We start from the raw sequence: 22,364 nt of genomic DNA on the forward strand, positions 1-22,364 counted from the left end.
CACTTTTCAACTCTGCTCTGGTTCCTTTTTGATTATCGACCACCCCTCACACAACTACAGAGATAGCTCCAGTAGAGTTGATAACAGGAAGTAGACTCTGCATCAGGTTAAAGCTGATCTTCTTGGACCTGGAAGAGAGGGTGAAATCACATTAGCAAAACCAATGCCAGGCATAAGACTCTGCTAAGTGAGAGAGACAGTTTACTTCAGGGGACAAAGTTTGGTCTAGAAATCATAGGAATGGCCCTGCATGGGTAAGAGGCAGGGTCAACACCAGGTCAGGTCCAGTCACATATAAAGTTCGGGTAGGTTGTGATAGACCTGAACAAGCACATGGACCACATGAAAGCTATAAACCCGCTAGTGGTGTAGAAGCAAAATATGCCCAGCTCCTTGATAGTCTTTCAGACTATCCTGGAACCTATAGGATCTCCCTGTCTGTCAGGCATTGAGAGTGCCTTGGAATTTGAGATGGACATGGCAGATGTCACTGACTTGACACCTTCGCAACCTGAAGAAGAGAAGGAATTTCTTTAGAGACACTGCAGACACAAGAGGTAAACTATCATGCATTACATGCTGCCTTTATCAGAGGCAGAGTTGGAGAGAACCTGGCCTGGTGATAAAATGCCCCAGGAGGAGTTACAAAAGAAAAAGAGGATGAGGCTGTAGTGATTGTAATGAGGTCAGTCAGGTGGACCATATCAGGGAGCCCTGGCTGACAGATAAAAACGGGGGTGTCAGACATGCTGTTCCCTCTGACGGTTGGCTCTGCGGGAGCTGGATCAGTCTCAAGGACATCTTCATGTATAAATAAAGGATGACTTGGTTGGTGGGATGCTGGCATCTCTGGAGTTATTTCAATACTAAGCCTATCAAAGATTTCTACTGCAAACTTTCAGGTCCAGCTTCAGATTTTGGTTCAAGTCCATCTGTTCATTTGTTCCTTCATTAAACAAGGAATTTGATATACTAGAATCAAATATTCAATATTTTTCCAAGGAGATCTAACAAATTATTTAGCTTAAATGTTTTATCACAGGATAAAACTTTAGAACATACATTTCTTACTAAATATAAATGTAAAACTCTTAATTCTTTAAATAAAGAACCATGGTTTTGTGTGCAATGTCTTTTTTTCTGAGATGTCAAAACAAAATTCAAAGGATGTAAGTCATAATTTGTGAGAGGAATAAGGGTACAGTTTTCAGCAACACCATTATTAAGGGATAAATCAAGAGCAAATTATTTGATCTGTATCTGTACAGTTAAACGCAAGAATTAGAATTTGCTGTCGGAAGTGTCCTTTTTATGATATTAATAAAATATGAACTATCAATATTTAACTTGTATCATCCAGTTTCAATACCCAGAAACTTCATGGACAAAAATGGATTTTAAAAAGGGAAAGAACACTGATTTAATAATGCTTCAACAGTCAGTTTGCAACATGCTGAACCAGTGTATAAAACCATCAACACGCAAGAACTAATCTGAACTGGTTTCTTTTTCAAAAGACTTGGAAATTCAGATCTACATTTCCTGCTTGATTGACATTTTATTGATAAACTTCATACATTGGGGAATGGAACACATACCTGCAAATTATCCAGCTTGGAAAAACAATGAAGTAGACACCAAAATAAACAAATGAACTGTATTTCAAACAGCTGCTCTGGCAAAGCAACAGAGAGAAAAATGGGTTTGTAACAGCATGACTGGAAGACTTTTTCTCTTTCTCTATTTTCTCTCAGAAAAAGATAATGCCCAGTGAGAAAGCAAGTTGAGAAACATCCATTGACCAAGAATTCAAGGATTCTACATGTTGCAACAACTAAGGAAACAAAACCTCAACAAGACAATTGTGAACTTATAACTTCTCAGGAACTCTAAGAACCTTTTCAACAATGTATTCTTTTCTTCCAAATGACACTGGACATTTTCCATCTTAATTTTTATATCTGTGTTCATGTGTTTGATATTGTATTTTACTTTTGAGGGAGTTAGTAAGGAATAAGGATTCTCTTTCACACAAACCTTGTAATTAGCTCCTTCACTCTGAACTAGTGAATTATGTTTTACTTGAAGTGTAATATAGCTGAGTGCTAAAAAGTAACTTTTTTGCTGCCAACTGTGGGGTTTAAAAAGAGGACAGCTCAATTCAACCCTCCTCATCTGATGATAACACCTTGCCGTTCCACAAGCTTTGCTACACCTTGCCAAATAGAGGCATAGATGCTCGTGAAGGGTATGAAACTGTGATACTTGCCCACTAGATTAGATTAGATTAGATTACTTACAGTGTGGAAACAGGCCCTTCGGCCCAACAAGTCCACACCGACCCGCCGAAGCGCAACCCACCCATACCCCTACATTACCCCTTATTACCTAACACTAAGGGCAATTTAGCATGGCCAATTCACCTAACCTGCACATCTTTGGACTGTGGGAGGAAACCGGAGCACCCGGAGGAAACCCACGCAGACACGGGGAGAACGTGCAAACTCCACACAGTCAGTCGCCTGAGTCGGGAATTGAACCCGGGTCTCTGGCGCTGTGAGGCAGCAGTGCTAACCACTGTGCCACCGTGCCGCCCACTACCACCGTGCCGCCCACAAAGTGTAATATAGCTGAGTGCTAAAACATACCAGATGTACCAAAACATAGATATGCATTAAACATACCAGAAATTGTTAGGGCATAGCTAATCAAGTGTAAATAAATTATTAACAGTGTTAACAAGTCTTAATTCTAAGTGACAGCTCTAGTACTGAAAATTTACTTTCACAAATATTGAGTTTCATTTCTTCAGAATAAAATTATTGGCTAAGATTTTAAAAATTAAAAGAATTTTTAAAAGTTAGTGTGCTAGCTATGGCTAGCTATGGCTCACTTCTGAATTCAGAAGTGAGCCATCACCTCTGATTCAAAAGTTTCTGGTTCTAGGAAGTTTCTGCATAAAGATTGACTGACACTCTAATGCAGCACTGAAACAGTGCTGAACAATCAGAGTTACTGTCTTGCGGTTTAGATGCTAAACCAAAGACCCATCAAGACCCAAAAAAATCCAAGGCACTATTTTGAAGAGCAGCAGGGGTGTTGTCCCCAGTGAAGAGATTGATAATTACTTCTCAATCAACATCACAAAGAGATTATCTGGTCATTAACTCATTGTTGTTTGTGGGAAATCGCTGTGTGAAGTTTGACTGCTGTAATTCCTACATTACAACAATGTGGTCTGGCAAAACCTTGTTCATCTTCAGAGCAAGGAGTTGACCCTGACCAATTGTTACAGAGTGGCACATTCCAAAATTCAGGACTATGTGCTGAGGGACGCACTACAGCTTGAGGCAGCTGCCGCCAAGGTGCAGTGGGGAAAGACTGCTAACTGAAATCTTTCTGCTGAAGTTAAGTGGGGTCTATTCAGGTGTCAGGAGAACGTGAGGACTGCAGATGCTGGAGATCAGAGTTGAGAGTGTGGTGCTGGAAATCCACCGCAGGTCAGGCAGGCAGCAACCGAGGTGCAGGAGAATTGATGTTTTGGGCAGATTCTTGATGAAGGGCTTATGTCCAAAATGTCGACTCTCCTGCTCCTCAGATACTGCATGACTGGCTCTACTTTTCCAGCACCACACTCTCAACTGTATTCAGCTGTCAGACCCTTTGAGTATTTCAATTATATGTAAATATAATCTTGTGCAAATAAGAGGTGCCTTTGGTTTGTTTATTGGATAGAGTCAAACTCCACTGTTTGTGTTTTTGCCATATGCAACTGTACAGAACCTGTACTGTACATTATGAACTACATATGTCTATATATTTTTTATGAATAAAGTACTTTTTTTGAAATTTTAGAAATTACATTTTAAAAGCAATAAAGCACTTCGACACAGCATGTGTCCAAATGTTTTATATAAATGTAATTCCTTCATTTTTCTTCCAGTCTCTTTTACTTTTCTCCATTTCAATATTTTCTTTGATCTCCCGCTCTTTTTACATTGAATTACATATTACATTGAATTACATATTATTATCAGGTTTAGATTCTATGTGCCACAAAAAGGAATTTTCAATCAAATTACTTGTTCAAAGAAATTTCATTTCAGTTCTGAAGACTGAACTGGACTTCAAATGTTAACTGTTTTATCTCCACCTCTGAGTTTCTCCAGTAAATTTTGTTTTGTTTCAGATTTAATGTCATTTTTATAGAATGCTGCACTGTTTAGATATCCCGATATCTGTAATCTGTCACTCAACAGTTCACAAAGTCTGTGGGTAGGTGTAAGTGTAATGAACTGCAAATGCTTGTTATATAATGTTAGCAAAGGGAAATAATTAGAATGCTTCCATTCTCAACTGACGTCAGTAGCGTTTTATGCAATTAAGATTTGAAACAAAATAAAACCACCAAGACGTTTTTCCTGCAATAACATATTTTTCAATATTTTAGTTACAATAGTTAAATTTTGCAATGGGTGAGTAACGTATGCAATACTTCTGTTCATCCAGACTACAATGACTTAACATCCATGATATCACGTTGCACATTTTATTTTATAAATCTGTGAAAAAAATAACACAACTTAATAATGATCCTTCACAGCTGATAGTATATTGTATGCATCCAATATTTTATACAGTTCTTCCCAAATATTTTCCCATTATGACCCAAATTTGATGCTCGAACCTCGTAAGGGGAAAGGATGTGAGGAGATCTTTACGAGCAAGAAGGCAGGCTTATAAGCGCGCCATTGTCTGATACAGCTGTTATAAGTCAGTCAGTACTCCACAGCCGCCATTTGAGCTCATGACCGCAACATTTAAATTCACAGCCGCACTTGGGGTATCGACCTTGGGAAGCTCTGATTTAATAGGATCTGATTAATTCCTCCCAACGCTACTTGTTGCACTCAGATAACTCACGTAACTTTTTTTTTGGTTGGAGACATGGAATTAAATGACAGGGTTTCGTTCAAACTCAAAATCTGAATGGAGCAATTCCCCTAAATAACGAAACGGCCAAAATAACTTACAGTGTGTGAGAGGTAATTTCGGTTTAAACTTTAAGATGTGCCTGCACCACAGACTGATCTATAATAAAAGACAAAACTTTTGTTTCTTTTCTAACAACCATTTTATATACTCAAAAGTAGAATAGTTTAAATTGTGCAGAATGCTGACAATTTGTGAGCGATAGTAAAAACAAGCAGGCTCTTGATTGATGAAGCCATTCACACAGCAGGGAAGGATAAGTCCTTGACTGATAAGACTGCTAGCACAGACAGAGAAGAATAAGTCTTTGACTGATAAGACTACAGGGTGAGAAAAACAACAACTTTAGAGACTCTGAAGACATTTGTTGCAGACTTTGTGATAAAAATAATGATGTTTTTAAGAATGTGAACCTCATGGCTTGTTGGAGCCAAGGAGAGGAGGGACTTGTGCTGTTTATAATGGGAGACTTTGTAAGCCTCAGCGCGCCTTTTCTTTAAGGGTGCCCGACTCTGCAGACTTGACTTGTTAATAAAACTTTGTTTTCCTGAATTTGTCTAGAGCAATTATTGAGAAGCGATTTTCGTTTCTAACACAGTGTAAACTGTAAAACAAGTGGAACTTTAATGTTAATAATTTTTAAATGGATTGCATATTAGGAATGTGTAATTACCTAGATAGTTAAGAGTTTTGCTTATTTGAGACGTCATACCTCTGTTACACCTTGGACGACTCATTAAATGAAAGGCGCTATATGAACGGATTTGTTTTTATGGTTGATGCTTTTGTTTTGGTGGCCCTGCCTTTTGATGTGGTTTTAACAGCTGACTTCCACTAGCCGTGCCTGAAAATAAGTTCTCGTTTTAAAATCATAGTTACTTTTGACTTTAGAGTTTCTGTTCCCAGTTGAAAACCGATTATTTGATGTCCCTCCAAAGCCACACGCGGGAGATTTTGGGATGGTTGAATGTTGTACATTGGCCATGTTGTCGGATAATTGCTCACGACGCACAACCCCCTCCTAAATAAATCCCGTCTAATTTTTACCAAATTTTTACCTTTGGGAAACATTCCGACTTTCCAATAGATGGCTTGTTGCAGCCTTTAGTGTAGTGCAGCAAATTTTGTTGGTTAATTATGCAAAAAAAATCATTTTAAATCCTTAAAATATAGATTTTTAAGTACTGTTTAAACAACCCTCTATTTCTTAAGAAGTCCTGGGAACATTTAACATGAACACTTGAAACGCCGTACGTGACTGCTGGAAAATGGGAATAGAATCGATCTATGTTTGATGATGTGCTGTAACTGCATAACTCCACTTCATTGACGACATAGCCATCCAAGTTGCAAATTTCTAAAAGTTGGCAAAATATTCAGCTATGCTAATGATAGATTGTGCCCCAATTTCTTCAGAACAAGGGAGCTGTGGAAATCCTGCCCGGGGCTTTGTGAGCCACGGGCGACCTCTCAGAGCGGGGCACCTCTTGTTTTTACTGAAGTTCGGACTCAGGAATTCTTGAAGGCGATAGACAACACCACGCCGAGCACTTGGACAGCCGCCAGTCCCTAACGCCCCGGCCGGCCTCTGAAACACGGTGTCCGTGACAAAACCGTGAATGGGCTTGAAGCAGCCGCCCTTAGAGATGCCCCGGGCGTGGACGGTGCTGGCGATCTCTCTGCACAGTGTAGCAGCTCGGGGGGGGGGGGGGCAGACTTATTGCTGAGCTGCTGCCCAGCCCAGGGCGAGTAGCGCCAGTTCCTTGTAACTCCTTCCCCCTCGGCTGGCCAGCAGCATGGGCTATAGCGGTTTCTGACCAGTGACGGCTTTTGCCCAGATGCCGAGTATGAACATGCTGAGGCCAGCCCCCCTGAGGATGAAGCTGAAAACCATCAGTGACATCGCTCCCCTCCCCCCCCCCCCTTGTTTTTTTTTAACATCTGACCTGCTCCCCACCCTTCTCCGGGTGGGGGGATCCTGCTCTTCCTCCCTGTCTCTGGACAAGAATCCCACTGGCTGGTCACTGGTTTCGCTGTAGTCTGGTAATCCACTCAATCTGTGGAGAGGGATAAAGCTTGGGATGTCACCCTGGGTTCTCCTGGAGGCGACAGTCTCCACAGCCCAGCTCCAGCGGATCCTGTATTCGTCGTTGGAGATGGATCAGTGCATGCTACACGCCGTCTAAATCATATTTCAAAATATTCATCACATACTTTCTGTATTCAGAGCAGTTATTGGAGTTCAGGTTGGATACACCTCGCGGTGAATAGCTGCCGCATGCTGATTCTGAAATAATTATTCATCACAGTGGTCCCCTCATCCAGCCTTTCCAAAATTCCTCATTCCCGAAAGATGCGCATGCGGGAATTAAGATAACCAAATCTCCAGGGCACCAGTCGGTGGTGTTGGCTTTGACAACCTAAACTGAAGTTAGTCAAATGTTAATCTGTAAATCAAACATACGCCCAGTAACATATATGATTTAAAACATTATGCATACTCGTAATAATAACCAAATAGTTTAGCAGAGATAAAAACAGAGGATAGTTTAAAATTCATAACATGATATAATGAGAGATTTGGGATCTAACAGGGAGGAATACAAACATTGATTAGATTCTTGGCTTTTTTTTTAGATTAGATTACTTACAGTGTGGAAACAGGCCCTTCGGCCCAACAAGTCCACACCGACCCGCCGAAGCGTATAGCACCCAGACCCATACTCCTACATTTACCTCTTCACCTAACACTACGGACAATTTAGCATGGTCAATTCACCTAACCTGCACATTTTTGGATTGTGGGAGGAAACCGGAGCACCCGGAGGAAACCCACGCAGACACAGGGAGAATGTGCAAACTCCACACAGAGAGTCGCCTGAGGCGGGAAGTGAACCCGGGTCTCTGGCGCTGTGAGGCAGCAGTGCTAACCACTGTGCCACCGTGCCGCCCACTTTTATATTAGAGTCATCAAGATCTACATCTTGGGAAAAAAAATCCCTTCAGCCACACCAGTCAAAAACAACCACCTAACTATTCTATTTCCATTTTCTGGCACTTGGCCCATAGCCTTAAACAAGGGCACATTCAATTTGTTCTGAAATATTATGAGGTTTTCTGCCTCTTTCACCCTTACAGACTGAATTCCAGAGTCCTGGAGATACTGAGGACTGCAGATGCTGGAAAGTCAGAGGCGATAAAGTGTGGAGCTGGAAAGAGCACAGTAGGTCAAACAGCATCAAAGGAGCAGGGGAGTTGATGTTTCAGGTCGGAACCTTTCACCAGGACTCGTGATGACAGGTTCTTACCTGAAACATCGACTCCCCTGCTCCTCCAATGCCGCCTGACCTGCTGTGCATTTGCAACCATCTTTAGCCAGAAGTGCTGAGTCGATGATCAATCTTGACCTCATCCTTAAATCCCCACCAGATGCCAGTCTTCACACAATTTGATTCAAGCCATGTGATAACAAAAAAATGGTTGAAGGTAGTAGATACTTTCAAGGCTGTACACCATGACAATTCTGGTATTGGTTATGAAGACATATGTTTCCAAAACTGCCACAGCTCAAAACCCAGCTATTCCAGTATGACTATGACACTGGCGCCTATGCAACAATTACTCAGGTATGCCACAAAAAGCCAATTGCCACCACATCAGTTTGTTTTTAACCATTGGAATCATGGAATTCTCACAATGCAGAAGGAGGCCATTTGGCCCATTGTGTCCATACCAACTCTCTGAGCATTTTAATCTTGTGCCAGTTTCCCTGCCATAATCTTGCATGTTGTTTCCATTTAAATAATACAAACAAAGGACATAATTAAAAGGTGAAATGCATGAGGGTTAGAAGTGATGAGGTAAAATACCTTTTCACACAGGGGTGGGGATCTGGAATGCACTGGAATGGAGGGTAATTAAGTTGGGAAACCCCACAAACTTTAAAAAGTGGTTGGATGAGTACCATAAGTATCATATATGGGTCAAGTGCTGGAAAGTGGGACTATTTTGCTGCGAGAAAGTAGTGAAATTTTGGCAGTACAGACTTGATGGGCCAAAAGGTTCTTCTAGGAGGAAATGAGGACTGCAGATGCCGGAGATCAGAGTCAAAGAGTGGGGTGCTGGAAGAGTACAGCCGGTCAGGCAGCATCCAAGGAACAGCAGAGTTGACGTTTTGGGCATAAGCCCTTCATCAGGAATGAGGCCTCATAATTCTATGAAATTTCTAGATCATTAATGTATTTGAACTAAGGATATTAAATCTTAACATAACATCTTGGAAGTATTCAATGGATCAGTGCCATCTGTGAAAAATAGCTAGAATTTCAAATTAATAGACTTGCATGAAAGATGGAAAAAGTTTTAAGCAAGTGCAAAGAGTAAAAAAGGGTGGGAAGTGAAGCATTAAAAAATTAACACAAGGTTAACTTTTTACTTTAACTGTCTCTCTCACTAAATTATTCTCTTACACAGTGTTTTCAGCATATTCTGTTTAAAACTTTCATTCACTCATCCTGTTGCTGACTCAGCCAGGTTTTATTGCCTACCACCAGATCGTAGAATCCCTACAGTGTGGAAGAAGACCATTCAGCCCATTGCATCCACACCAACCCTTCAAAGAGCATTTCACTCAGACAGACCCTCTTATCCCTGTAACCCTGCATTTCCCATGGCCAATTTACCTAACCTACATGTCTTTGGACTATGGGAGGAAACCGGAGTACCCAGAGGGAATGGGGAGAACATGCAAACTCTACACAAGCAGTTACCCAAGGGTGGAGTTGAATCCAAGTCCCTGGTGCTATGAGGAGAAAGTGAGGTCTGCAGATGCTGGAGATCAAAGTTGAAACTTTATTGCTGGAACAGCACAGCAGGCCAGGCAGCACCCAGGGAACAGGAGATTCGACGTTTCGGGCACAGGCCCTTCTTCCTGAAGAAGGGCCTGTGCCCGAAACGTCGAATCTCCTGTTCCCTGGATGCTGCCTGGCCTGCTGTGCTGTTCCAGCAATAAAGTTTCAACTTTGATCTCCAGCATCTGCAGACCTCACTTTCTCCTGGTGCTATGAGGCAGCAGGTCTAACCACTAATATACAGGGCCGAACTTTAGAAGATGGTGGTAATGAGTTCCCTTCTTTGCCGTCTATTTGATGTAGGATTCCCACAAAACTTAGAGGGGAAAGATATAAAAGAGACCTACGGGGCAACTTTTTCACACAGAGAATGAAAATGTTCTCCTGTACATATTTTAGATAGTAGTGGTTATGCATTTGGGAGGTGTTATCAAAGGTGCTTGGGTGAATTTCTTCAGTGCATCATTTAGATGGTACAAATTGGTGCTGCTGAATGTCGGTTGTAGAGGAAGTAAATGTTCATGAATGTTGTGCCAAGCAAGTGTGCTGATTTGTCATGGATGATGTCAACCTTTTTGCTTAATTGGTCAGGTCAGATTTGTCCTTTTTTTTGTGTAAGGGACATACATGGATAATTTTTCATATTGTCGGGCAGGTGCCAAAGTTGTAGCTACACTGCAACATCTTGGCTAGGTGTACAGCAAGTTCTGAAGCACAAGGCATCAGTACTATTGCTGGAATTTTGTCAGGACATCGAGCCCCAATGCCCTCCAACTGTTTCTTCGTGGAAACCAGCAGGAGATTTCATTGTCCATGTTTGACCTCATGTCATGAGGCTTCATTGGTATGGAGTCAATGTTGATGACTCCGAGGTCAACTCCCTGTTGCCTGGAAACCATTATGCTACTATGTCTGTTGGGTCCAACCTACCGATGCAGTGGTGATAGTGTTATCTAGAACATTGTCTGTAAGGTATGACCATGAGTATGACTACGTCAGACTATTTCTTGGCTCATCTGCAAATTTGGCTTCATTTCCCAGGTGTTTAATGAGAATGAATTAGGTGCATATGAGGGAGACATTGCTAAGGATGTCATTTTCAGTGCCTTAATGCCCAAAGTACCTTAATGTCCAGTTTCATTCCTTCTCTTAAACTTTCTAGAGTAGATGCAACTGAGCTTGTTAGCTGTTTCAAAGAGCAGATTCAAAGTAGACTGCAACTTTCTCTAATACTCCTGGCTCATGGATTCTTCATTGAATCAGGATTAATCATTGTTAAACCCCTGGCTTGATGCTAACGGTGGAGTGGGGGTGTACATATATCACTTTACCATCAATTGCAGATTTTCTTTGAATTGAAATTCCAACCTCTGCCATAGTAGAATTTGAACCCACACCCCCAGAACAACACAGCAGCCTCTGGATTACTCGTCCAAAAATATATCCACTAGGCAATCACCTCCCATTGCAGATTTAACATGAAAGCAGGAAAAAATGTAAACCCTCACCCAGTCAGACAGCATTCTCTGGAGACAAAAAAGGAGTAAAACATTTCAAGATTCTCAGAATAATATTTGATTACTGCTTATGTTGGCACAGTAAATAATTAATCCAACTCAAACGATTTGGATTAAATTACTTTTTCTAAAGAAAGATCCCAATCAGCCAGCTTGAGGTGAAACCTTGGCATTGGGGACTGGGAAAGCCAAGACCAACTTTCGTCGACAGCTGGGCTGTTTGTGGCTCTGGGTGACGTCACGGCCTAGCGGATTCGCGCCGCGGCCAGCTGGCAGGGGGCGCGCTCCCGCTCCCGCTCTCGGACCCAACACTGTCACCGCCGTCGGACACCGGCATCAGCACTCTGCCCGGCGCCTGAGCTTCCATTGAGGATTTAATCGGTGGATGTTTGAGAGGTAAACTTCTCTCTTGATAGGTTTTCTCTCTCTCTCTCTGTCTCTGCAGATATACACAGAGATCTTTGTCGCGACGGGTGAAGCGGGACGGACGGAGGGAGGGATACTGAGGCCTAGGTTGACGGAGGTGAGCGCCAAGCATTGCGCATGTGCGGGGGCCGCAGTGCGGTCTGGGAGTTGTAGTCTCCATGACGTTAGTGACGATGGGTGACAGTTTGGGAAAGGGCGATTGAAACTCCATTTCCCAGGGTGCAGCGGTCGGCCGGACTCTCCGCCCATCATGGTCAGCACTGCTGGCTGGCCGGGTTGCAGTTGGAGTTTCTTTGTGACTCTGAGTCTTTTCAATCCGTTTGGGTATCCTAACAGGCGAGGGTGAGTTGCTGTTTGGGTTGGTTTATTGCCGTGATTTTTGTGGTGGAATCAATAAGTTCACCGTCAGTTTAGTTTACAAGGAGCATCCCTGCCATATGGTGGGAGGCAGTTTTGATTCAAGCCTCCGCTGCCACGAATTCCGTAAGTAACCGAACAATCTAAGTTTGTTTTATTGACTTAGGATGATGCTTCACCTTTTGTCGATAACTTGATGTGCCACCACATTTGTGAAACTTTTTAGCGAACTTTAAAAATATTTAAAATCGACGCAAGCCCAACAACATTAAGAGCTTATTGTCACAGCCGCAGGTAACGTCAAGCGCAGTTTTTCGGGTTAAGGTATATCATCTGTAACCAAAAGAGAAATGAGTTAAACATGTAGTGTTATTGCAAGGTTAAGTTCGTAATCCAGAAAATGTGTTTAGATCTTGATCCTGTGTGTTTTTTTTTCCACTCGTTATCTCTCTCACGTATGCAATGATCACAGCAAGTCAGTTTCATGAAAGTTCTCATAGTATTTACTAGGTAGAAATACTCGGTTATAATGATTTCTTATTCCAAAAACAAGTTTTTTTTAATTTTACGTGCAATTAAGCTTATTGTGTTTCCTTGTATGATGCATTTTATTTTCTTTCAATGTGGCATTCTTGCGCCATAATTGATACACAACAGTCAACTTCTCAATTATAGAGCAAATTGTGCAATAAATATGTGACTTGTGCATAACAAACTTGTGAAACTGACTTGTATATAACAAACAGTCCAACTACCTAATATTTAAATCTTTTTATTATAATAATAAGAGCAGAACTTTAGAGAAATTGTACCTGCGTGCTTTGATCCAATACTTATCAGTACTCTGACAATTGTAAACAGGGTACAATCACTGGTATCCTCATTTCAATGGAACTATTTTTGTGATACATCTCTGGTATAAGTCAAATAAAACATCTCAGGAAGCCTGAATGCATGTATCCTATTTTAAGCAATTTGACTGGCTTGTGTCTGTAAAAGCTATTTCTATATCATTTATAGTACAAGTGAATAATCAAACAGACCCATACATTTCAAAAGCAAAATGTGCCACACTCTTTATTTTACCATTTCAGTAGGAGACCAGTATACAATAAATTGGTGATTGTGCATACATTTACTGAAATACATTTTTCTGGTGGGCATGATGCCTGACAGGAGCTAGTGAAATTCAAATAAAGATAAATAAGTTTGAGTCAATTTTTTTAAACGATTTTCCCATGACAGAATTTGGAATTGCCTTCATTCTGTCATGGGAAAATCAAAACATGGGGATTATAAAAAATAATCAAGTGCAGAGAATGACCCAGATTATTTGACTTGGCTTGGATTTTGACTCAGTGATAAATAAATGGCACTAGGTGTTCATTAGGTTTGCACTTGCTCAAATTCTTTTGTACTGGAACGTGTAGTGCTTAAAAATTCATTTCACCGTGGCACAGTCAACAGGTGATCTGGGACTTGTCCAAACAGGATAAGCAGATGTGATTGTTTAAAGACTATCACATTTGAAGAATTTTTAATGAATAGTGTAGATCTAATCCAGCAAATGTTAGGATAGTTAATTTTAATGTTTGACTAAGTATACAAAGAAAAATAAAAAGGGTTGGAAAAATTGAATGAAGCCAGACAGATAAAATGTTTTTAAAATTTATTTCCATTTAAAACCTTAAGAATATGATTGCACACTTCTAAAACTGAATATTCACTGCTAAAATACTTGTTTGTCAATAATTAATACTTATTGCATTGTTAAAGTTTGACCTACACTCGAGGGGATAAGTCAAAACCTTTTCTTGCAAAGTTACTCTATATCTTCATTGTAACTGCAATGTAGAGTCAGAGAGGTGTACAGCATGGAAACAGACCCTTCAGTCCAACCTGTCCATGCCAACCAGATATCCCAATCCAATCTAGTCCCACCTGTCAGCACCCGGCCCATATCCCTCCAAACCCTTCCTGTTCATATACCCATCCAAATGCCTGTTAAATGTTGCAATTGTACCAGCCTCCACCACTTACTCTGGCAGCTCATTCCATACACTGAATGACTATGAAAACTGACATTCAACAAATATAAAATTATTCTTTCAGGGTCACTTTGGCAGTGATCACAATCGTTGGATACCGCTGAGAACTGATCACATCTCATTCACCAAGACGTAACATTTTCATTCTCTGTGTGAAAAAGTTGTCCCGTAGGTCTCTTTTATATCTTTCCCCTCTCATCCTAAACCCTTGCCCTCTAGTTCTGGACTCCCCGACCCCAGGGAAAAGACTTTGCCTATTTACCTTATGCATGCCCCTCATGATTTTGTAAACCTCTATAGGTCACTTCTCAGCCTCTAACGCTCCAAAGAAAACAGCCCCAGCCTGTTCACCTCTCCCTATAGCTCAAATCCTCCAACATCCTTGTAAATCTTTTCTGAACCCTTTCAAGTTTCACAACATCTTTCCGCTGGGAAGGAGACAAGAATTGCAAGCAATATTCCAACAGTGGCCTAACCAATGTACTGTACAGCCGCAACATGACCTCCCAACTCCTGTACTCAATACTCTGACCAATAAAGAAAAGCATACCAAACGCCTTCTTCACTATCCTATCTACCTGCGACTCCACTTTCAAGAAGCTATGAACCTGCACTCCAAGGTCTCTTTGTTTAGCAACACTCCCTTACCATTAAGTGTATAAGCTCTGCTAAGATTTGCTTTCCCAAATGCAGCACCTCGCATATATCTGAATTAAACTCCATCTGCCACTTCTCAGCCCATTGGCCCATCTGGTCAAGATCCTATTGTAATCTGAGGTAACCCTCTTTGCTGTCCACTCCACCTCCAATTTTGGTGTAATCTGCCAACTTACTAACTGTACCTCTTATGCTTGCATTAAAATCATTTATGTAAATGACAAAAAGTAGAGGACCCAGCACTGATCCTTATGGCATTCCACTGGTCACAGGCCTCCAGTCTGAAAAACAACCCTTCACCACCACCCTCTGTCTTCTATCTTTGAGCCAGTTCTGTATCCAAATGGCTAGTTTTCCCTGTATTGCTAATCATTCTCCCATGGGGAACCTTGTTGAACGCCTTACTGAAGTCCATATAGATCACATCTACTGCTCTGCCCTCATCAATCCTCTTTGTAATTTCAAACTGCTCCAAATATTTAAATGGCAAAATTACAGTCAGCATTCGCCATTATAACTCCTCTGAAACTGGCAGCAAATTCATGTATCCCCTGTGTGTACGCAGTTAGATACGAAACCCAGATTAGATATGAAACCCAGAAGCTGTTATCAGTGATTCAACACTTGGATGCACAGTTGAGGTCTTCCCACGATGTCATTAATTATAAATCATTTATGAAGTGAGAGCTTCCGCTCTTAGGCTCGTAACCCTGCTGTAAAAAATACTTGAAAATATTGCATCTTGTTGAATGAGATGTGATTGGTTCTCAGGGGTATCCAAAGTTTGAGATCACTGTCAAAGTGACCCTGAAGGAGTAATTTAATATTTGTTGAATGTCGGTTTTCATCACTTTGATCAAATTTGTATTTTTTAAAGTCTTATATTTTCACCCCATTCATATATCCCAATCACTTATTTTGCCAGCTGTAACATGTAAGAATTAAAGGTGAAGTGTTTTTGCTTCTTGCTTTTCTATCTGTTGGAATACTTGTGTAAGACTGAACTCCTTGTTAATGCCATTGTGGCCAGACACCTGGAGCGTCCCATGATGGCACACAAGATTCAAACCGATGTTGGAAAATAAGAAATCTGCATCACAGAGATGGCTAAAGGTTTGGAAGTACCTTTCTTCAGAGATTAGAAATGATCATCATTGCTTTACCTCCACCTTTTGGAGCTGCTGAAGGAATAGAGCAACTCAAACTGCACCTTTTGGATTTCTGCATTTAATGGTGCATGTTTGGTCATCCTTTAAGTAGTGTAAAGTGCTGTCAGCATTGATAGCCTAAAACTTTAACTCAGAATATTCTTGTGTCTGGCCAGGTGTCTTAGAGTTGCTGAATCATTCATTTCTCTGACACAAACATCTTTTGGTATATTTGCATATTTGAGTTTGACAACTCATTGAAATAAGTATTTAAATTTTGCTTGGCAGTCATTAAGATATTCCTGTTTTGTTCAAATTGGCTAATCTGTTTGATACTAATGGAGTGAGCTCAGATAGCATTCTGATGCTAACTCTTCAGAGTCTATGTAATGGTTGATGTTTGGATATCTTCTGTTCAGTTAAATTCTTCTGTGTACTCTTGAGTATAAAAAACTAAAAGTTTGCTATTGTGGAGCTAAGACTGTCATTTAGAATTCACTTTTAGTGCCAAAAGTGTCCTTGTGCTCAACACTTATCTCTCTTATTTTGGTGTCAATTGCAGTGCAATAGTAACATTCCTGTAAATAAGATAGATGATGAGAAGTCCAAGCTTCATTTGACAGTGTTGAACATGGTATCTAGACTAACATAAAAGCAGTTCTGAGGAAGTGCTACACTGTTAGAGTTGCCATATTTCATTTGTGATATTAAAATGAAATGGGTGTATGTATATAATGCCATTTAAGAAAGAGCAGTGACATTCACCCACAGGCTAAGCCAATACTAACCCTTCAGTTTATGTCACTGAGAGACATAAGCAATTATCTCATTGCATTTGTGAGATGTTGCTGGGAATAAATTGACTGCGATGTTTGCCCAATAACAATTGCCACTTCAAAAGTACTTCCATTAGTTTTGATTTGTTTTTAAACATCCTCAGTTTGGAAAAAGCAGTGTGCAAATGCGAGTTTGTTCTAGTATTTGGAGGCAACTTGCTCCATAGCATTCCTTTTATTTTGTGGGATAGTGAACCAGAGAAAACACATAGTAATTTTCAGATTGGATAGTGGGAGATTTCAAACACGTCTGTGAGCATTATACTTAATGGAAGTGAGTCGGCGGTCCTCTAAAGTAAAGTTGTTGTGAGCTTAAACAATAATCTTATTTATAAAGCTTGGAATTTTATTGAACTGTTTTATTTGCAGAATAACACTGATGGTGGTTCCCAAGGTGATGAAGCTCCAGCATCTCATTGCAATTGGTGTTTATCTTTTCCTGTGGCATCAGTGCAGCACCTGAAGAGGACCACGTGTTCTAGGAGCAGTATGTTGTATTTTCATAGATAATTTTACTTTTCTTACTAAATACCACTGACTGAAATAAATAGTTATAAATGTATAATAAGCTATTTACAGATCCAAGTGTCTGAACATTTTTTGCTTCGAAGAGTTTGAGCTTTGGAGTCTCTATTGTATAAAGCAATGAATAGCTGCAAACTTCAGTAAGTCTGCTGCAGAAATTTGATTAAAGCTTATTTGGCCTGAGTTCTGCAGGGAATATCTGAACGTCCATTTCCACATGTTTAGCTTTAGTACCCTGAACCTTTCTGTAAAGATTTAGTGTTGCTGCCTGCTTTGCATTCTCTTAAACTCAGAATGAATAATGTGCTCCATACTCATAGCTTATCTTTATATTTGCACAAAGCAAAACAGATATTCTACCACCTGTGATGGTAGAACTGAGCAATGCAGTCAATCATTGCTACTTGTTGCACAAACAAGCATCCTGACCCCAGACTTATTTTTTAGTACTGTCTGCTGCAAATCCTTCATCTTGTCTCTTGCACAAATCATTAATGTGAAGTGAAGACAAGCCTTTGAGTGAAGTTGCTTGCACCATTGTAGAAGCCTATTCCAGTCCTAGAATCATACAGCATAGAAATAGACCTTTTGGTCCAACACATCTGCACCGACCTGACATCGCATTTGTCAGAATGTGGCCCATATCCCTCTAAAGCCTTCCTACTCATAGGCAATCCTACTCAAAAGCCATCCAGATGCCTTTTAAATGTTGTAATTGTACCCACCTCTACCACTCACTGCAGTTCATTCCATACTTAAACTGACCTGCACGTGAAAATGTTACCCCTTAGATCTTCTTTTAAATCTTTTCCCTCTCACCTTAAACCTGTACCCTTTAGCTTTGGACTACCCACACCCTAGGGTTATTCGCCCTATCCATGCCCTTCAAGATTTTAATAAACCTCTATAAGGTCATGTCCTCAGCCTCTGATACTCCAAGAAAAAACGACCTCAGCCTATTCAGCCTCCCTCTGTAACTAGGATCCTGCAGTCCAGGCAACACCCTTGTAAACCTTTTCTGCACCCTCTCAAGTTTAACAACTATGTGGAGGTGCTGGTGTTGAACTGGGGTGGACAAAGATAAACATCACACAGCTTCCCTATTCAGCACTGTTGGCGCTTTATATGTTGGCTTGTTTTTTTTATGGTTTTTGTTGTATATAATCTTTGACAGCTTTGCAAGTTTGTTAACTGTAGTGGTTTTAATTTATGTAGTTTTTATGTTCGATGGATCTTGCAACACTAGTACTCAGCAATTTGTGTTTCGAGCTCCTCCTCTCTCGAATCTAAATGTTACTGCAGAACATTATGGCTAATGACTTAATTAAATGGTGTACCTGGAACATCAAGGCGAGTCAATCACCAATTAAGAGGAAGAAGGTACTTTCAAATCTTAGAACGGAAAAGGTGGATATGGCTTTGTTACAGGAGAGACACTCTTGGATGATAGAGAGCATTTGAAACTACAGCAGAATGTCTTTGATCGGGTTTACTTTTCATCTTTTAGAACCAGAAGGAGGGGAGTGGCTATATTGGTTAGGAGGAATCTCCCATTTAAGTTACTAGAGTTGTTGTGATTCCGTTTGCCGAGCTGGGAATTTGTGTTGCAGACGTTTCGTCCCCTGTCTGGGTCCCAATATACCAGCCACTGCAGCGGACAGTTGGAACTGACAACCGGAAGCGGCAGATACAAATTACTATAAATGCCGGAGGAAACATCACAGAAGCGCTTCACAGGAGGCTCCCAAGCACTGAAGATGTCACCTAGACAGGGGACGAAACGTCTGCAACACAAATTCCCAACTCGGCGAACAGAACTACAACAACGAGCACCCGCGCTACAAATCTTCTCACAAACTTTGAAGTTACTAGAGTGTGTTAAAGACACACATGGGAGGTTTGTAATTCTCAGAGCCCCTGATAAACAGGGACGAATATGGTATTTTAAATGTTTATTGCCCTCCAGCCCATCCCCTCAAATTTATGATAGAAGCATTCTCTAAATTGATCAGTGTGTAGCCCCGGCATATCATTATAGGGGGAGATTTTAACTGTCTTATGGATCCCAAAGTAGATAAGTTGCCCAAAGGCTCCCCACCCCCTCCCGATACCCTCTGTACAAACTGAACAGTTAGTGGATGTGTGTGTGGAGTTAGGTTGGTGGACATCTGAGGGTGTCCACCCTACAGACAGGGATTGTACAATTTTTTCCAATCCACACAGATGTCACACCAGGATTGATTTTTTTTTTCTGACCCCTGTGGCAGTCCTGGACTTGGTGGCATCTTGTACGATTGGTAACATTACCATCTCCGATCACGCTCCAGTGTACCTATTGGTTAAGATTTAGGACATTACGGTGGTCCCGATGCAGTGGCGAATGGACCCCTTTATCCTTAAGGATAATTTTGTGGAGTACTTCTCTAGGGAATTTCGGGTATTCCTAGACATTAACTCAGGCTCGGTTAGTAGCCCATCTGTCCTTTGCAAAACTGCTAAAGCCTATGCCATGTTAGTTATTTCCTACTCTGCCAGAAGCGGCAGAAGGGCGAACAGCAACGTCTTGTCGAAGCACAGTTGAAGGCAGCCAAAAAGACTTATTTTGACAGGCCCTCAGTCAAGTTACAGAGGTTTACGGTGCTATGGTCTGCATTGAATTCCATGCTCCCGCAGACAGCAAAGAAGGAGCTTACTTTTGCAAAGCAAAGGTTATATGAGCATGGTGACAAGCCAGCCAAGTACCTAGCATATCTCGCCAAGAAAGGGAGCACCCTTCAAGCCATTATGTCGATTAGGGAAGAGTCTGGGAACCTAATGTGATTCCAAAAAGATTAATGTGGCATTCCTGAGATTTTACTGATTTATACCAATCTGAGGGTTGTGAGGAGGGGTGGGCCAAGATGGAGTCCTTTTTTAACAATCTAGAGCTCCCAGGCATCCCAAACAATAGTCTTTTCTCAATGCCCCTTTATCAGAGCAAGAGGTTCAGGAGGCTGTGAAGCAACTTCAGAGTGGAAAGGGGCCCGGTACTGATGGACTTCCCAGCGAATTCTATAAAGAACTTATAAACATATTGTCAGGCCTGATGCTCAACATGTTCAATGACTCATACAGTCATGATCGTCTTCCACCATCTCTGAGAGAGGCCAGTATTTCGCTTATTCTTAAAAAAGGGAATGTCCTGGAGGACTGTGCTTCATACAGGGCCATTTCACTCTTAAATGTAGACTTCAAAATCCTCCCTAAGACTCTTGCATTAAGGCTGGAGACTGTGTTACCTTCTATTGTTAAGAGGACCAGATTGGCTTCAAAAGGGGCTACAGATCCTCCAATAATGTTAGGAGGCTGCTTTATGTAATTCAAGTGTGTCAACAACAGTCAATACAGGGATTGGTGATTTCTCTAGATGCAGAGAAGGCATTTGACTGATTTGAGTGGCCATACCTCTCTTATACTCTGGAGCAGTTTGACTTGGGCGAAACCTTTTAAGATGGGTAAAAGTTCTTTTTAGTGACTCTCTCGCTGCAGTCATCACCAATGGGGTACGATCAAACAATTTTAACATTTTTAGGGGCAGCAGCAGGGCTGTCCCTTTTGCCATTGCTTTTTACATTGGTGGTTGAACCATTGGCGGAGTCCATTCATAGAGATCCTAACATATCGGCTATAGAAGTGGGGTCAAAATTACTTAAGATTTTGTTGTACGCGGGCGATGTCCTAATTTGTTTGTCAAATCCAGCAGTTTCGGTGCCTCGCCTGATACAATGCATCAGCTCGTTTGGCACCTTTTTTGGTACAAGAGTAATCTTGCAAAATCAGAGACTATGCCTATGAGTGGTCTTACGAAGGTGCTAGGACTTGAAGGCGAATATCGATTCCCATTTAAGTGACCGCAGGGCGGTTTTGTGTACTTAGGCATATTCATCACTCAGTTCTTGATCAGTTGTTCAAAGCTAAGTTTTCTCATCTCTGCAGGGTGTGGGGGAGAGAGCTAGACGTTGAGGTCTCCTCAGAGGCATGGGAAGATATTTGGGAAAACGCAAGAAACATATCAATTTGCAGTAGAACCCATGCTTTACAGTTGAAGATTCTCCACAGAGTCCACTTGGCTCTGGATCACTTTTCAAAATTTAACCTAGGGGTATCTTCAACATGTCTCAAGTGTAAGGTTTGTATGAGCACTCTTGCCCATTGTCTTTGGTCCTGTCATTGGCTTCAAACATACTGAAGTGCTGTGGTGGGTGCAATGGAGGGGATTTTGGGTGTAAGGGTGAAGAAGGACCCGATCTCTCCTCCTCTTGGCCTGTCCAGTGTGTTTCCTCGAGATGCACATAAGAAAAAAACTTTTCAACGTCTTCACTTTCTGTGCAAGAAAGAATTTCATGTTAGGTTGGGTATCCAAAAATCCCCCGGGTTGGCGGAAGATTGTTATGGAGCATATCCCCTTGGATTTTCTTACAAATATGTTACACCACAAGATTGAGAATTTCTATAAGGTATGGCAGCTTTCTTTGGAATACCTGGACACAGATTTGTCTGCCACACTAATAAGGGCTTTTATATAGCCTTAACGATTGTGCTTTACAAGTCCAGTATCCAGAGAGGGGGAGCTGCAAATGTATGAATATGTGAAAATTAATGCTCTCGATATTCGAGAGTGAGTGTTTTGTTTGGCTGAGCTGAGGTATTATTATTTATTAGTTTGTTGGTTATTATTTATTTTGTTAAGTAGTTAGTTGGAGTTTTTTATATATATATTTTTCTATACATGTTTATACATTTGTACATGAGGGTGGTTTGGGTTTTTACATTTTTTTGGTGTTCTTTCTTTGTATTTTTAATTGTATTTTGTATTTGTTGTAATATTAAAAGATCTATTTTTCAATAAAAATATATTTACAAAAAAAATCACACAACACCAGGTTACAGTCCAACAGGTTTATTTGGAAGTACAAGCTTTCAGTGCGCTGCTGCTTCGTCAGGCAGCTAGTGGAGCATGATCATGGAA

General features: G+C 41.0%; 1 protein-coding gene and 1 long non-coding RNA gene across 5 annotated transcripts in view; one reads left to right on the plus strand and one right to left on the minus strand.

The window, feature by feature from the left end:
• Positions 1–11,424, minus strand: LOC122561709. Its single transcript, XR_006315091.1, has 3 exons — positions 11,351–11,424; positions 6,939–7,417; positions 1–128 (listed from the first exon to the last, which is right to left on the minus strand). It is a non-coding gene; the product is annotated as an uncharacterized LOC122561709 (long non-coding RNA).
• A 229-nt stretch (positions 11,425–11,653) lies between these two features.
• trabd (TraB domain containing) overlaps positions 11,654–22,364 on the plus strand; it is a 36,968-nt gene continuing 26,257 nt past the window's right edge. For 2 of the 4 annotated variants that reach the window (XM_043713740.1, XM_043713743.1), the window contains exons 1-2: positions 11,654–11,755; positions 17,201–17,318. The gene's annotated coding sequence lies outside the window, so the exon portion shown is untranslated. Of the gene's footprint in view, positions 11,756–12,014; positions 12,128–12,163; positions 12,269–17,200; positions 17,319–22,364 lie in introns of those variants that run through there. The other 2 variants (XM_043713741.1, XM_043713742.1) reach the window with 2 other exon arrangements.

The sequence above is a fragment of the Chiloscyllium plagiosum genome, chromosome 23, assembly GCF_004010195.1.
Source record: "Chiloscyllium plagiosum isolate BGI_BamShark_2017 chromosome 23, ASM401019v2, whole genome shotgun sequence".
Classification (NCBI taxonomy): domain Eukaryota; kingdom Metazoa; phylum Chordata; class Chondrichthyes; order Orectolobiformes; family Hemiscylliidae; genus Chiloscyllium; species Chiloscyllium plagiosum.